We start from the raw sequence: 15,412 nt of genomic DNA, 5'->3' as shown, positions 1-15,412 counted from the left end.
TTTGGTGTACATTCTGCTGTTCTCTCTCCCGCTGATTAATGTTCTCTTGTTATGTTGTGTTTTTCCTTTCCTTTAACTGTTGCCCTGACAACCTCCTTTCCCCACTAAATTAGATAGTAGTAGCACCTTGCATATGTTTTCAAATACAAAGGAACAAGCATCCCAAAGATTAGTCAGTTTTAAAAGACTGAAAGCCAAAAGGAGACAGAATGTACCCCTTTGTAGAAAATTCTAGTATAAATGGTTTCCATCTCTGTTTAATAGCAGGTTTGGGGTACATTTTAAAGCAGTTTGCATTGATTTATATATTTGAGATAGTGGAAGTTGCTTCGTTAAATCCTCATGCAATATTTAGAAAAAAATGTCCTTTAACATTTATGTCACATTCAGCTTAGCTTGAATGCCGTAACACTGATTAATGAAAAATGCAACATAATGGACTTTAATATATTCCTTCTGCGTGTGTTTATAAAGCTTACTTATGCATTAATAAAAATGTAAAATAAACAGTGATTGACTGAGTCTATGAAAAATTACTTTTGCCTGAACATATAATGGCTTTTAAAGAATTGTCACTACTTATATTGCTATTGTGTATTTTTACATTTGAGACTTTTATCTTAAAACTGCTTCAGTTGAGCTCTTATGGTACAGGATGGGACACAAGCATTCCTAGCAGTCACCTTCCTCCAATACGCTTTTTATATTCCATTATTCTCAGGCTTTGCATTTTGGTTCATAGGTTGATAACCAACTGACATTCATGGTATTAACCTTAGTGTGAGATTTGTGTAGAAATATGCAAGGCAGATCAGCATCAGCCCTACCTCCCCATAGTAGAAATTCTAAGTGTAGGATGAAGGAACAAGTTACTATAGAGTTGCAGTGGTCATGGATGACTGCTCAGATTTTTTTGCTATTTTAGACTGACTGTCCTACGTTATGGGTTCTATTACAGCTTTACAATCCTGAACTATACTAGAAGTGGGGGAGGAATGGGAAATGGAGCACCAGTTGTAGGGTTGGCATGGTGATACTATGCATGGAGAGACAATTTACAAACACAATGCCTCCACAAGTGCCAGTGGAAGCACAGATACTTGGGACACTTACTACATCTGATGAAGCAATGTCTATTAAGGTGATGAAGAACCTAGGCAAACAGAGTTAGAGGCATAACATGCACTCTCCCCCTCCCCTCCAGCACTGCTCTGTATAAACCATTTTGTATGTAGAAGGGGCCTCGATGTTGACTGAAGGTCAGATTTTTTTAAAGGTTTGATTTCAAAGGGTGTTGGTTTCTCTTGAAAATGCAGCTAGGCATCTATGTGCCCTTTTAGGCCTAAATATATTTTAAAACCTGTCCTAATCCCTAAAAGAAGCAAGTATCCGTCTAGGTTTGAACACTACAGGCAGCTTTGGCCCTTTGTACTCACCAGTTCTTGGCAGCCAAATTATGGCTGTCTTCTCTGCTGATATGACATTTAAAGTATTGCCTTTCTACCTAATAGATATGTATAATAAAATCCATATTTTTCCAGTGAAAAGAATGTCGCCAGTGTTTCCAATAATGTATTGATACAAAATCAAATCTGATCTAAAACACAAACCACTTTCACAAAAGACTATCTTTTTGTTTAAAAGAAATCAAAACTTTTTGACACTCTCTAATTTTAATACTTATATATTTATTTTACACCAGATAATGAAGTATTTTTCCAGGTTAACTATATTGTCATCCTAATTAAATCTGATTTTTGTTGTGGACCAATTGATGTGTCAGTTCTGTGGGTCAGATCAACAGTGTTAAAATTATTTAACTCCCTGAGCTGCTATACCATCCCCCAACTATCAAGTATGAGTTCTAAACAGTCCATCTGGCTGAAAAAGACTTTTGACTCCTTTAGAAAAACTTGCTTTTCCCAACTTCAAACATTACTATTAAGTTATTGCTATAGTATCTCAGCCTGCTGATTTATAAAGAACACGCTGTCCCAGTAGGTTTAGTATTGAGTACTGTGCCCTTAGCTTTCCTCAGTTTGGCCAAAGTCAATTCCTATCTCTATACCTGGGCACACCTTACCATTTTCAATATCTGCAGCTAAAACACTATGCAAGGGACAAGTCGATAACTGAGCATTTCCAGTCTCCTAAAAGTGTTTGAAAATTTATTGCCTCACCCACCTTGTTTAAAATCTTTCACTTTCATCCATCAGGCAGCAGCCAAAGCTGAAAATTATAAGAAATCTAACAACTCTACTCTGTGTGGATGAACACAATTTCTGTTCCCTCTTCCATCTAATAAAGTTTCCAGATCAGTAAAGCATGTATAAGTATTAAAATTGTTTATCCAGCTAGCTCCAGTTTTTAACTTATTAGTAATTCGGGGTACTGCATGGAGAGCATCAGTTTCTCTGAATTTTAAACTGTAATGTACATGAAACATAGGAATTACCATGTCAGATCAGACTAGATATCCATCTACTTTGGTTTTCAAATCCCAACAGTGATAGTGTTGCCAATTCACACAATTATCACAAGTAAGGTAATATTTGGGTTGGTTTTTAAATTTCACATGACATGATGCCGATCTTCAAATGTGTGATTTTTTATTTATTTATGTATTTATTTATTTATTTTGCTTTCCTTATTTAGTTCCAAAGGCTACCAAGTTCCATTATTTTTAAGTAGGTCTGAAGCCAGGCCACCATCAGAAAATGCCAGCCACTCTGTGGTCAGGTAGGAGACAGGGAAGCAGAACAGAGGCTAAGTAGGTTGAATGGGTGATGGAGTGCACATTCAGGAGAACGTGCAGGAGAAGTAGTAGAGAGGGTGCAAAATAATGTAAAGCTCATGGAAGGAGACTGAGCAGGCCCAAGGGAATGTGTGGGACAGGGAGAGACGAAGGTGAATGGGGGGCATGCAAGGAGCTGGAGGGACACTGAGGGGGTGCAGAGGATAGCCATAAGGAAGGAGGATGGAGAAGGATAGAATGGCAGCTCCTCAACTCCTGAGGTTAGGGCAGGGTAAGTAAAGTCCCTCCTCCCCACCTATTCAAATAGCCAGTGGTGAGGCTCTCATTTTTCCCTGTGCATTAAGGTTGAATTTAGAACCTGATATGATACCACACATGTTGGAGGTGGGATGGGATGGGATGGGGTGGGGTGGTGGCACCTTCCTGATAAAAGCACAAAAAACAGAAGGCAAACTAAAAGCCACCATGCATTTTTTGTAAAAGCCATGAGACTTTTTAAAGTCAATATCATAATGGAGGGGGAGAGGGTTTGGACTCATCATTTTTATTGGCATTGGGAGAACTGCAATAGTCAGTCCTAGAACTTTCATAGAAAGGTGCAAGAGTACCAGAGATGGGCAATTCTGAAAAGCTGTACCATGTTGTTTGCTCCCACAGAGTTCATTTAAACCTGAAACAAAACCAACGTATCTTGTGCAGACGGCTAGGTGCTTTTCCAGCATCACTTTGGGGGAGTTCTCAAATAACAAGGTAAATATTCTTGGAGTGTCTTGATTAAGAGAAGGGTGGGGGGAATAGTAACATATGAGAAAATTTAAGAAGAATAACCTAAAATTTTACTGTACATTAATCTTGTTATATAAAATTAACATTACTCTTTTAGTGCTAAAAAATCCTTTAAAGGACTAAAAGTCCCTTCAACCATCTACTAAGCTGTCAGCCAGTAATGAGAGTGAAAATGTGGTATGCAGTATAAATTACTTAAGTGGAACCTTTCATCTGCCCATAGTTCTGATACATCAGCTTTCAGTGAAGGCAGAACACTCAAAACAACTGTAACAATAAAAAAATTACTATCACAGTAGGTAACACTGAGCAATTACTAGGAGAGATGAGAAAAATTTGATCTCTAGCTATAAACCTCTATGTTGTCATATGTCTTGTTGTTTGAGGGGAGAGGGTCGGCAAGCAACTGCTAGCCCTGCAATAGATGGGGGAACCAAGCAGCTTATGTTTGTTTATCTTCCAACTACAGTCACTCTCACTGGATGTTTATTTTTCAGACTGAGTCATATACAACCCTCCTATAGATACACTTCTGGGAAGGGTAAAACATTCACCCCAAATTCTGTACCTTAGTGCTTGTGGAGATAAGGCTATATCCTCATTTCAGGGAGCAGAGAGGTGCTCATGGTTCAGGTGGATGAGTGGGTCTGTGAAGAACATGGAGATAGTGCTGTGAAAAAAAATAGCCAATACTTTTTGGATGAAAAAAAATGAAGATTTGGTGGCACTAAAGCATTTCAAGAATTCATGTCTGTTTTGCTGAATCACTCATGCTGGGGCAAAAAGTCAAAATAATTTCATTTTTTTTCAATGGGAAACAACTTTGCTTTGACATTTCCTTTAATTTTGTTTAAAAAAAACATTAATGCTCAATGAAAACAATGCTTTAAGTTGCAAGTTGACTACTTTTTTCCCAAAAATTGCAAATGAGCGGAAAAGGTTATTTGCACACTTCTTCTTGGATATAATGTATTCTGGGCTTTTTCTCCAAACCCCTCTGTTATCCATTGCGCTGTTCTAGCTTCCATTTACCTCTATCACCATGACCCCTGTCATAAAACTAAAGGGAAGGGTAACCACCTTTCTATATACGGTGCTATAAAATCCCTCCTGGCCAGAGGCAGAACCCTTTCATCTGTAAAGGGTTAAGAAACTAAGATAATCTCGCTGGCACCTGACCAAAATGACCAATGAGGAGACAAGATACTTTCAAAGCTGGGGGGGGCGGGGAGGCTCAAACGGTCTGTCTGTCTGTGTGATGCTTTTGCCAAGAACAGATCAGGAATGCAGTCTCAGAAATTCTGTTAAGTTACTAAGTAATCTAACTAGAAATGCGTTAGATTTCCTTTTGTTAAATGGCTGGTAAAATAAGCTGTGCTGAATGGAATGTATATTCCTGTTTTTGTGTCTTTTTGTAACTTAAGGTTTTGCCTAGAGGGATTCTCTATGTTTTGAATATGATTACCCTGTAAGGTGTTTACCCTCCTGATTTTACAGAGGTGATTCTTTTACCTTTTCTTTAATTAAAATTCTTCTTTTAAGAACATGATTGCTTTTTCATTGTTCTTAAGATCCAAGAGTTTGGGTCTGTGTTCACCTGTACAAATTGGTGAGGACTTTTATCAAGCGTTCCCCAGGAAAGGGGGTGTAGGGCTTGGGGGGGGGATATTTGGGGGGAGAAGACGTCTCCAAGTGGGCTCTTTCCCTGTTCTTTGTTTAACACGCTTGGTGGTGGCAGCATAGGGTTCAAGGACAAGGCAAAGTTTGTACCTTGAGGAAGTTTGTACCTTGAGGAAGGTCTTTCGTGCAGGTCCCCACATCTGTACCCTAGAGTTCAGAGTGGGGAATGAACCTTGACAGCCCCACAGGGAGTCATGTGGATCTTAGATGTCCACTCCCACCCTTGCAGCCATGTTTCATTCTAGCCCTCAGATTAAGAAAGAAGGGGTGAAATCCTGGCTCACTGAAGTCAATGGAGTTTTGCCATTGGCTTGATGGGGCCAGAATTTCACTCCAGATATTCAAAGGGGGTAACTCCACATCTAACTTCAGTGCAAGCTTTTTTCATAGGAATCTGCCTGATCCCCAGGGAATCATGCCACTGAAGTACAGTTCCATAAGACAAGAGTTACAGGAAAACAAATGCATCACCACATGACAGACATGAGAGCCTTCCAGATATACCAGCTAGCACTGAATAGGGAAACAAAAATGAAGCTTCATTATTTATAATATCTTTCATACAAACTGAATTCTAAAGCCCTTTCTGGGGTTAAATACTATAATTAGTGGTAATCTCTCTCACCAGCTGAAATCTATTATTTTAGAAGCCATAGGATCAGAAGAGATCCTCTTAGGAGAAGGGTCTAGCAATGGCAATGATAGATTGTGTGAAGTGACAGAGGGAGCGAGTGTTCTAATGACCCAAAGCTGCCAAGTGCTGAACACTGTAGGCTGACTAAGCAAAATATTTAATATGCTTTAAGTTGAGCACCGTCAATGGGACTGTTATTGTGCTTAAAGTTAGACACATTAAGTGTTTCATTGTATTGGGCTAGAGGCCTCAGCAACTTGGAGCATAGAGCTGTAAAAGTGGAGTGAGCCCTAAGAAGTTGGGCCTGATTTTTCCACTACCTTGTATAGCCATTTACATGATGGAATGACAGCATTCTGTACCCACTCTTCCCAGAAAGGCTACACCAGTGCCAGGCAATGAGAGAGAGGCCCAAGGATAGGTGAGAGGAAGATTAGAAATCCATCAGACATGCAGTGAGGGGTAGAAGCCAATAACCATGTACTAGCCTCTAAGCTTGAAAATCAGTTTTTTATTGACTTGGAGGCCAAGAATCCCCATATTCCAAAAGAAGAAAAATGTTCAGTCATGTGAGAATGGATGTGGTGTAAAGTATAGTGAGGGAACCAACCATCAACCAAAGGGCCTTAGCCAAAGACAAGGTAAACATCATTCAGTGCACAAAACCTCAGAAGAAAAGCCCCATAGAAGTCAGTACATACTGCACCATCAGGACAAAGTGACTAGAGTTGTTTGGGACATTTTACATGAAACCCTTTTTTGTCAGAAAATGTGGATTCATCAAAACCAGACCTTTGGATCTGGAAAAGAGGTTTGGGGGAAGAGAGACTCCCACCATGACCCCCTGAAGAGCCAACAGCCTCTGGTTGTTATAATATTTATGGGGGCAACACAAGTCCAATTTTCTGCTCTGGACCACATACTGATCCTGGTTCTCCTCCACACCAGGTGATTGTCCTCCTGATTCAGAGGGGTCTCTAGTTTTTCCACTGAAAATCTTCACAAGGTCTTGGTTTCATCTTAGTATAGGATGGGAAAATCATTTCCCACCCAGCTCTAAGAGTGACTTTACATCTCAGCAAATTGATATGCAATAATAGCTTTAAGTGTTTATACAGTGTGCAACAGAATAGACCCCTGATCTATGATTGCAATCTCTAGATACTACTGCAATACAGTAATTTAATAATTATTTGTATAAGAATAGTGCCTAGGCTAGAGGTGTCAATCAAATCATAGTACCAATATGTACTAAAAAAAACAATTCATGCCCTAAAGTGGTTGACAATGACAAGCCACAATAGGTGGAAGAAATGTGCATGAGGGGAGGGAGGAAGGACAAGGTAACAGTAATCTGAACATGTTTTTTGCATTGACTAGATTGATGCAATCTTGTTTTCCACCCGTCTAGTCACTGTCAAAGCAGAAGAATATTATGAAGGGATTTTAAAGAGCATAAAGCAGTGATTCTAATGGCACTTAGATATGACAGGTATTAAAAGGAGTAAAGTATTATGGCTAATGTACTATACTACTTGCAATACACAAAAGTCTTCAATATTTTCCAATAGCTTCACTGGTCTGGGAAGAAAAGCTAGAGAGTCTCCCGGAAAGTGGTCAAGTTGCAATTTTGCATCTGTACAATTTTGCTAAGACTGTCAATGTCTAGGGAGCTTTAAAAGCAGGGGCCTTTTCATCTGTTGTTGGACTGCTTCCCAGAAGCTGCCAGGACCTGTAAAAGTAATCAATCACGGTATTATACAGCACCTTTCATAAACAAATTCACAAACCACTAAACAGTTAAAAAGACCATCAAAGAAAAATGTAAAGCAAATATGTGTAAAAACAATTAGTGCAGACAAAACAATGCACTTCAGAGCTGAAGGAAATGGGAGAAACATTTTGTGAGGGAAGATCTGAAACTGCTCATATAAAACCAATTGCAAGTGTGCTCTGGAAAAAAAATATTCCTTTTGAGTAAGAATTGCAATGGAAAATACAGGAAACCCATGAGAATTTATGCAGGCTTTAGGAGCAGATAAAAAAAGATGGATTGTGTGAAAATGGGAACCACTGGACCTGAACCCAGGGTCCTCACAGTGACCGAGGGTTCATCATTGGGTCAGCAGAGACTCCCATCTAAACACACTGACCTCACTTGGGTGGGAGGTACCACTCGCACACCCTCCCTGGGTCACTTCGTATCATGTTTCCAGGCATTGTAGTCCACTGAGCATCAGGGTTTCTGGGCTCCTCAGTGCGGGTGATTCCCAGCAGCTCCTTCAGCCACAGTCCTCCAATCCAGCTCTCAGGGGCTCCAGTTTCCAAAGGCAAAGGCTGTGATGGCTCTTCAGCTGGATTCTCCGCCCAAGATCCTTCCCCTCCAGTGGTCAGCCCAGAATGAGTTGGGCTGCTCCCTTTTGTACTGAGGCAGTAGTTGGAGCATGCGCAGCAGGGTGTCTTGTCCAGTGTGGGGTATACACACCCTGTCACAGAGTCGTTGTGATAGTTCTCTGAAAATATTCACTCAATGTGCAGCAGCAGTCAAAAAAGTGAACAGAATGTTGGAAATCATTAAGAAAGGGATAGATACTAAGACAGAAAGTATCATATTGCCACTATATAAATCCATGGTACGCCCACATCTAAAATACTGCATGAAGATCTGCTTGCCCCATCTCCAAAAAGATATATTGGAAGTGGAAAAGGTTCAGAGAAGAGCAACAAAATTATTTAGGGGTTTGGAACACATTCTGTATGTGGAGAGATTAAAAGGACTGGGAATTTTCAGGTTTGGAGATAGACGACTAAGTGGGAATATAATAGAAGTCTATGAAATCTTGACTGGTGTGGATAAAAAGCATAAGGAAACATTATATACTCCTTCATATAACATGAGGGGGTCACCCAATGAAATTAATAGGCAGCAGGTTTAAAACAAACAAAAGAAAGTATTTCTTCACACAACACACAGTCAACCTATGGAACCCATTGACAGAGGATATTGTGAAGGCCAAAACTCTAACAGGGTTCAAAAAATAATTAGATAAGTTCATGGAGGAAAGGGTCATCAATGGCTATTAGCCAGGATGGTCAAGGATACAACACCATATGCTGGGTGTCCCTAGCCTCTGTTTGACAAAGGTTGGGAGTGGAGGACAGGGGATGGATCAGTTGATGATTGCCTGTTCTGTTCATTTCCTCTGAAGCACCTGGCATTGACCACTGCCAGAAGACAAGATACTGGGCTAGATGGACCATTGTCTGATCTAGTATGGCCATTCTTATGTTCTAAAGTCTGTCAGGTAGAGAGTAATGGTTCTGGCATTTTTCTCCTTGTTACATACTTTAGAGTCCTCTACTTAATTCTCAATTTGCCTACTCAGATCAGGCCACCTTACAGATTGTTCTGCCTGTGTCCTTCTCTTGTTTATACTGTGGGGTTCATCATGTATTTTGGAAAACATCTCTTCTGAAGAACCATAGGAAAAAGAATGCAATCTCCTTTCAGAAGCAGCTATTGACCATATGAAGATCATTCTAGTCCTGCCAGCATGGTAAAAGGTCTGTTGGAAGTTGACACCTTGGACATCACCATCTTTGGCAAAGTTGAGTAAGTGTCTGGCACATCTCATCCATTAGTTGTTCATCTCCAATTTACTGAAATCATCTAGCAGATGATGGAATTGTTCCCAGGACAAGGTCATTGTAGACCTTGATGTCTTTATCCAAAGACTTTTCTGCTTCCAATAGTGGTTGCTTAAACAGGTCTCAGAATATGATGTCTGTTGTTATAAGTACGTTCCCTGGTATGTGTTCCATTTTGAAAGAAATTTGCATCAGCCTTAGCTTAAATCTTTGAATCCTAGTTGGAAGGTCATCCAGTGGTTTTGAACCCAATAATGCTGCTTAGGGTTTGTGGTCTGCTGTATGTTAAAATTTAAGCTGAATACATACACAGTGAGCCATTCACAAGTCCAAGTGATTGCTAGAACTTCCTTTTTCACTGGTGCATACTGCTCCTTGGTTTCCATGAGGCTTCTTGACATGAATGCAACAGGTCTGTGGGTCTACTTCTGGCTGGTTTTCTGTGAGCATTGCTTTTAGACTATATGAGGATGTGTCCACTGCTACTGTCAGTGGATATTTTACCAAGTGTCGTACCAAAACAGGTGGAGATGTTTGTAGTTCTTTTATTGTATAAAACTTGTTTTGTTGCATGCGCCCCCCTCTCCCTCCTCCCCCCCATCCATGCATTGTGACCATTGAGAAGATCTCTTTAAGGTTGTGTTAGATCACCTGAATTTCGTAAGAATTTCCCCAAATGATTTGCCATGCCCAGGAATCTTTTTATCACAGAAACATCTTGTGGTTGGGTAAGGTGACTAATGCCTTCAGTTTGTCTGAATCTGGCTGAATTCCCAGTTTGCTAATTGCATGTCCTACATATTTTATTTAGTCTTTTCTGAATCCACATTTCTCATTCAGAGTGAGACTGGCTTGTTGGAAGCATCTACAAATTGTCTGTAGTTGCTCATCATGTTCATTTTCTGCCATAAGCCAACACATCATCTGCATGGGAAAGGATGCGAGACAAACCTGACACCATCTGAGAGATTCTCTTTTGAAATTGATCTGGTACTGAAGATAAGCTGAATGGAAGCTGACTGAAACAGTATCTTCCAAAACGGGTGATGAACACAGTTAAAGGTATAGATTTTTTTAGCAAGGGGGATTTGACAGAAGCTTGCTGTAGCATCTAACTTTGAGAACCATTTGGCCTCCGATAGCTTAATAACGTTTGATGAACTGCAGGAAGCATGTCTTTCTTTCCACAGGCTTTATTAAGCTTTCTGTAAGATCCACATAAACACAGATTTTGCCTTTAGACTTAAGTATTAAACAATCCCGCCACACCAGTCAGTGAGTTCTTCTATCTGGGAAATAACCCACTATCTTTCATTCTCTATTTTTTCTTTGACTTTCCTAGTAAGAATATAGAAATGCGGTGTGGGGGCTGTTTAGAACAAAGGGAGTCACTGATGGTACCTGTTTTATTTTGTACTCCCCTGAGAGCCTTCCTAGCCTTGTGAAAATGTTTGGATTACATCTCCCGTATAGTTTGCTTTTTGTATTCCAGTTTCTGTACTAGGTGTAGTCTTTGTATTTCTGGAAATCCTAGTAGGGAAGTTGTTAAACCTTATATTACATATCTGATTTGTTGAATAACTTTCCATTCTTTCTCCAGCTTTCCTAGGAAATGATCACAAACATCCAGTGTCGTTAATAATGCCAAATAGAAATTTAGTTGATTTCCATCCTGGGATTGATGGTAATCTCTTTATTATTTTTATTGGTTGTTTTTTTTTTGGGGGGGGGGGGGGGGAATTGCAGAATTACTGTTCCCCCCGTATCAATTTTAAATTTAAGGTTTTGTCTGTTCTTAGATTCAAACTGCACTAGTAAAAGTCTGAGCTGTTTCGCATTGTTCCTGGCACCTTTTATGAAATTTGGTCCTTCCATATGTAATATTTTGTCTGCCTATGAAATGGACATTAAAAGCTTCTTTCATTTTGGAATATCTCCCCCTACACCAGTTAGGAGATGGCACACAGGATGTCAGCCACAGCATCACCCTGTGATTAATTTGAACAAAAATATTGTCAAACTTGCAATGAACAAAGGTATTAGCAATGTTAGCCCTGAAACTTCCAGATGCTTCAACAAGCAAGACTTGCAAAATTAAACTTAAACTTGTGGTCAGGATGTGTTGCAACCAGATAATACTTTGTGATGACTCCTATGTAGTAAAGATAATTTATGCCCCTAGGCATAACTTATCAAACCCGCACTAACCACATTTAAGACAATTGGCTACAAGAAGATAAATAAGTATAACTTATACAATTAAAGCGACTATGCTGACCATACTGACGATTTGGCCCACCCTGATTGCTTGGTCTGTTTTAAAACACGACCTACAGATAAGTTAAAAAGTGTAAAGACACAAGACTGAGTGTGTGTGTTTCGGTCAGAAGGAAAACCTGACCCACACCCCCTGAACCAAAGGGACGTGCACTTCTCGACTGTCTGTACTTGTCCAGTGAGGAAAGTGGCCGACTGAAGGGTAACGTGTTATCAGACAAATGCAGGGTAAGATTACAGAGTAAAGAAGTCTGGTTGCTCGAGCTGAATTGTCTCTGCCCCCCAAGACTTCTGCCCATGGCAGGTGGAAGATCTGCACCGCAGTTCCTCACAGCTGCCTGCTTGGCTCTTACCATCAGATCCATGGGCAGATACAAAATGTGTATCCGCATCTGCACTGCTATCCGCAGAAATGGTCCACAGATATGAAGCAGATACCCATAGATTTTCAGGGCTCTAATGGATACCAAATTCTCAGCTGGTATAAAATGATATAGCTCTGTTGAAGTCAATTCAAATAAGCTGAGAAACTGGCCCCTATATACTATAGAAACTAATGAGTGATAGTTTATCATCCATAGCATCTAGCATGGAATGGCACAGAACATGGCAACATTATACAAAAATTTAGGATTGAAAATGCAGCAGTGAATACTATATCTAATTTTTACTTCAGGGGGCTACTGTGTACTGCAAAAAATTCCATTATGTCTTATGATCAAATGGCCAAGACCACTTTTTTTTAATTTAGAAGACACCAGGTCTATCATCTCACTTCACGGGGTCCTGCCATATTTTAGAATGGACTGAGAGGGCAGAGTGAAGAATTTATTTGTATTGTGCCATTGATTTGCAGGTGATTTGTCGCCAACACAAGTCTTGAAGAATTTGTAACTAGAGCTGTGTGAATAACCTTTTTCTTGTTATGGTGGCCAAACTGAAACTCATTTTATCTCTAACAAAATATTTCATTAGACCAGGAACAAAATCTTAAGTTTTGTTTTTATTTTTTTCTAAATAAAATTGAAGAAATATTCAAAAATTAAAAGACATATGAAAAATCAAAATGTTTGAAAAATTTCAAAATGAAAAATTTAAATTTCACTGGAATTTTGAGGGAGGGTTTGACCAAAGCAATTTGACAAATTCAACATGAACCGGTGAAATGTTCAGTTAATCCAAATCTGAATTATGCAGTGGGAATATTTTTTGTCCAAAATATTTTGCCTAGCTCCATTTGTAACCTAATTCATACAGATAACAAAAAACAAAACATAAGAGTGTCATAAATATAAAGGGAAGGGTAAACCCCTTTGAAATCCCTCCTGGCCAGGGGAAAGCTCCTCTCACCTGTAAAGGGTTAAGAAGCTAAAGGTAACCTCGCTGGCACCTGACCAAAATGACCAATGAGGAGACAAGATACTTTCAAAAGCTGGGAGGAGGGAGAGAAACAAAGGGTCTGAGTCTGTCTATATGCTGGTCTTTGCCAGGGATAGACCAGGAATGGAGCCTTAGAACTTTTAGTAAGTAATCTAGCTAGGTATGATTATGATTTCTTTAAATGGCTGAGAAAAGAATTGTGCTGAATAGAATAACTATTTCTGTCTGTGTATCTTTTTTGTAACTTAAGGTTTTGCCTAGAGGGGTTCTCTATGTTTTTGAATCTAATTACCCTGTAAGATATCTACCATCCTGATTTTACAGGGGGGATTTCTTTATTTCTATTTACTTCTATTTTTTATTAAAAAGTCTTCTTGTAAAACACTGAATGCTTTTTCATTGTTCTCAGATCCAAGGGTTTGGGTCTGTGGTCACCTATGCAAATTGGTGAGGCTTTTTATCCAACATTTCCCAGGAAAGGGGGGGGGGTGCAAGTGTTGGGAGGATTGTTCATTTTTTTGTTCTTAAGATCCAAGGGTCTGGGTCTGTAGTCACCTAGGCAAATTGGTGAGGCTTTTTACCAAACCTTGTCCAGGAAGTGGGGTGCAAGGTTTTGGGAAGTATTTTGGGGGGAAGGACGCGTCCAAACAGCTCTTCCCCAGTAACCAGTATTAGTTTGGTGGTGGTAGCGGCCAGTCCAAGGATAACGGGTGTAATATTTTGTACCTTGGGGAAGTTTTGACCTAAGCTGGTAAAGATAAGCTTAGGAGGTTTTTCATGCAGGTCCCCACATCTGTACCCTAGAGTTCAGAGTGGGGGAGGAACCTTGACAAAGAGCAACAGCAAAGAAACCACCACCATCATTATTGAGGGGAAATGTATGCATGGGGTTAAGGGAATACCACTGCTGACAGAGTTTTGCAAAGAAAAACCCATCCCTCCATCCTTATAATGCTACTTGTTATCTACAGAGGGTTTGAATAACTATTTAAATGATCAGGAGTAAAAAGTGCTGGATGAAGACCAGTGGTGGAAACATAGGGCTAGTTCCTGAGATAGTGTAAAGCAACGTAGCTGACTTCAATAGAATTATGCCAGATTATGATAACTGTGGATCTGCCTCTGAGCTTTCTGAGGAGTGAGATGGTAGTTTGCACATGGGAAGAGAAGTGTCATCACAGGCATATCAACACCTGGATAACTGACATAATTTGCCGAGCAACCTTTTGCAGCCTCTCACTGAAGTACTGACCAACTTTAGTTAACTGGTGAGATTCAATGAGATCTCAGTTTAATAGTATTTTGCAAATTGTTGAGGGAGGAAATACTATTTTAGACTTCTTGAGGAATAACCAGCAAATATTTTTCAGACTACCAATTTTTCCATTTCATCCTAGTGTTTTTTGGCCAAGTATGTCAAAGTATCTGTATTTGACATGTCAGTTTTGGTATAAGCTGCTTATTCTTCTTAATGTTCTGGAATTTTACAACACTTAAATTCTGTCATGAATATATCTTCCACATTGACTTTTAAGTAGACATAACTACCTTTATCTTCAAAATTATGTAAGTGCACTCTTCATTTCAGGTATGAACTGCATGAATTATGGCTTCAATCAAGGTAATTACTTTCCATGTTAAATCTACATCTGTGACCTGAAGACTATTTGATTGGAATGACATGCCACTGTGATACTTCTGAAAAGATGTAAAAATATAAATTTAACACTTGTGAAACATCTGTTTCACAGCTTTTTTTATCTCAGCTAAGCAAAAAACAACTTTATGTGATTTTTTTCGACCATATATAGCTTTCTTTTGGATGAAGTGAGGGTAAAGAGAAGTAGCTAGATATGTATGCCATAAAGCTTTCTCTGTTAATTTTTGACATTACTTTGAAAACAAAACAAAACAATTTTCTTTCCTTAAAAGTGAAAATAATACAACACAAGTCAAAAGAGCACAAAAACTTGTTTGATGCCTTTCACAATCTTTTAGCAAAAACTATAAATTTAAGAAGCTATGGAAGAATGGGATGACAGAAAATTCTGCTGAAAACTGTATTGGCTGCCTGGTATTCTGTGAATGGACATTGAAAATTACATTTGTTAAGGACAAAAACTACACTGTGTAAGGGATGGGTGGAAACCTTCACTAAGTGATTTACAGTATCAGTCACTTGCTATTCTTTGAATGGCACAAAATAAAATGGGACTGCTAGGTTTACAGTTAGATTTTTTCTCTGAAAATAC

Source organism: Lepidochelys kempii, chromosome 2 (assembly GCF_965140265.1).
Source record: "Lepidochelys kempii isolate rLepKem1 chromosome 2, rLepKem1.hap2, whole genome shotgun sequence".
Lineage (NCBI taxonomy): Eukaryota > Metazoa > Chordata > Testudines > Cheloniidae > Lepidochelys > Lepidochelys kempii.
Note: the sequence above shows the minus strand (reverse complement) of the source record.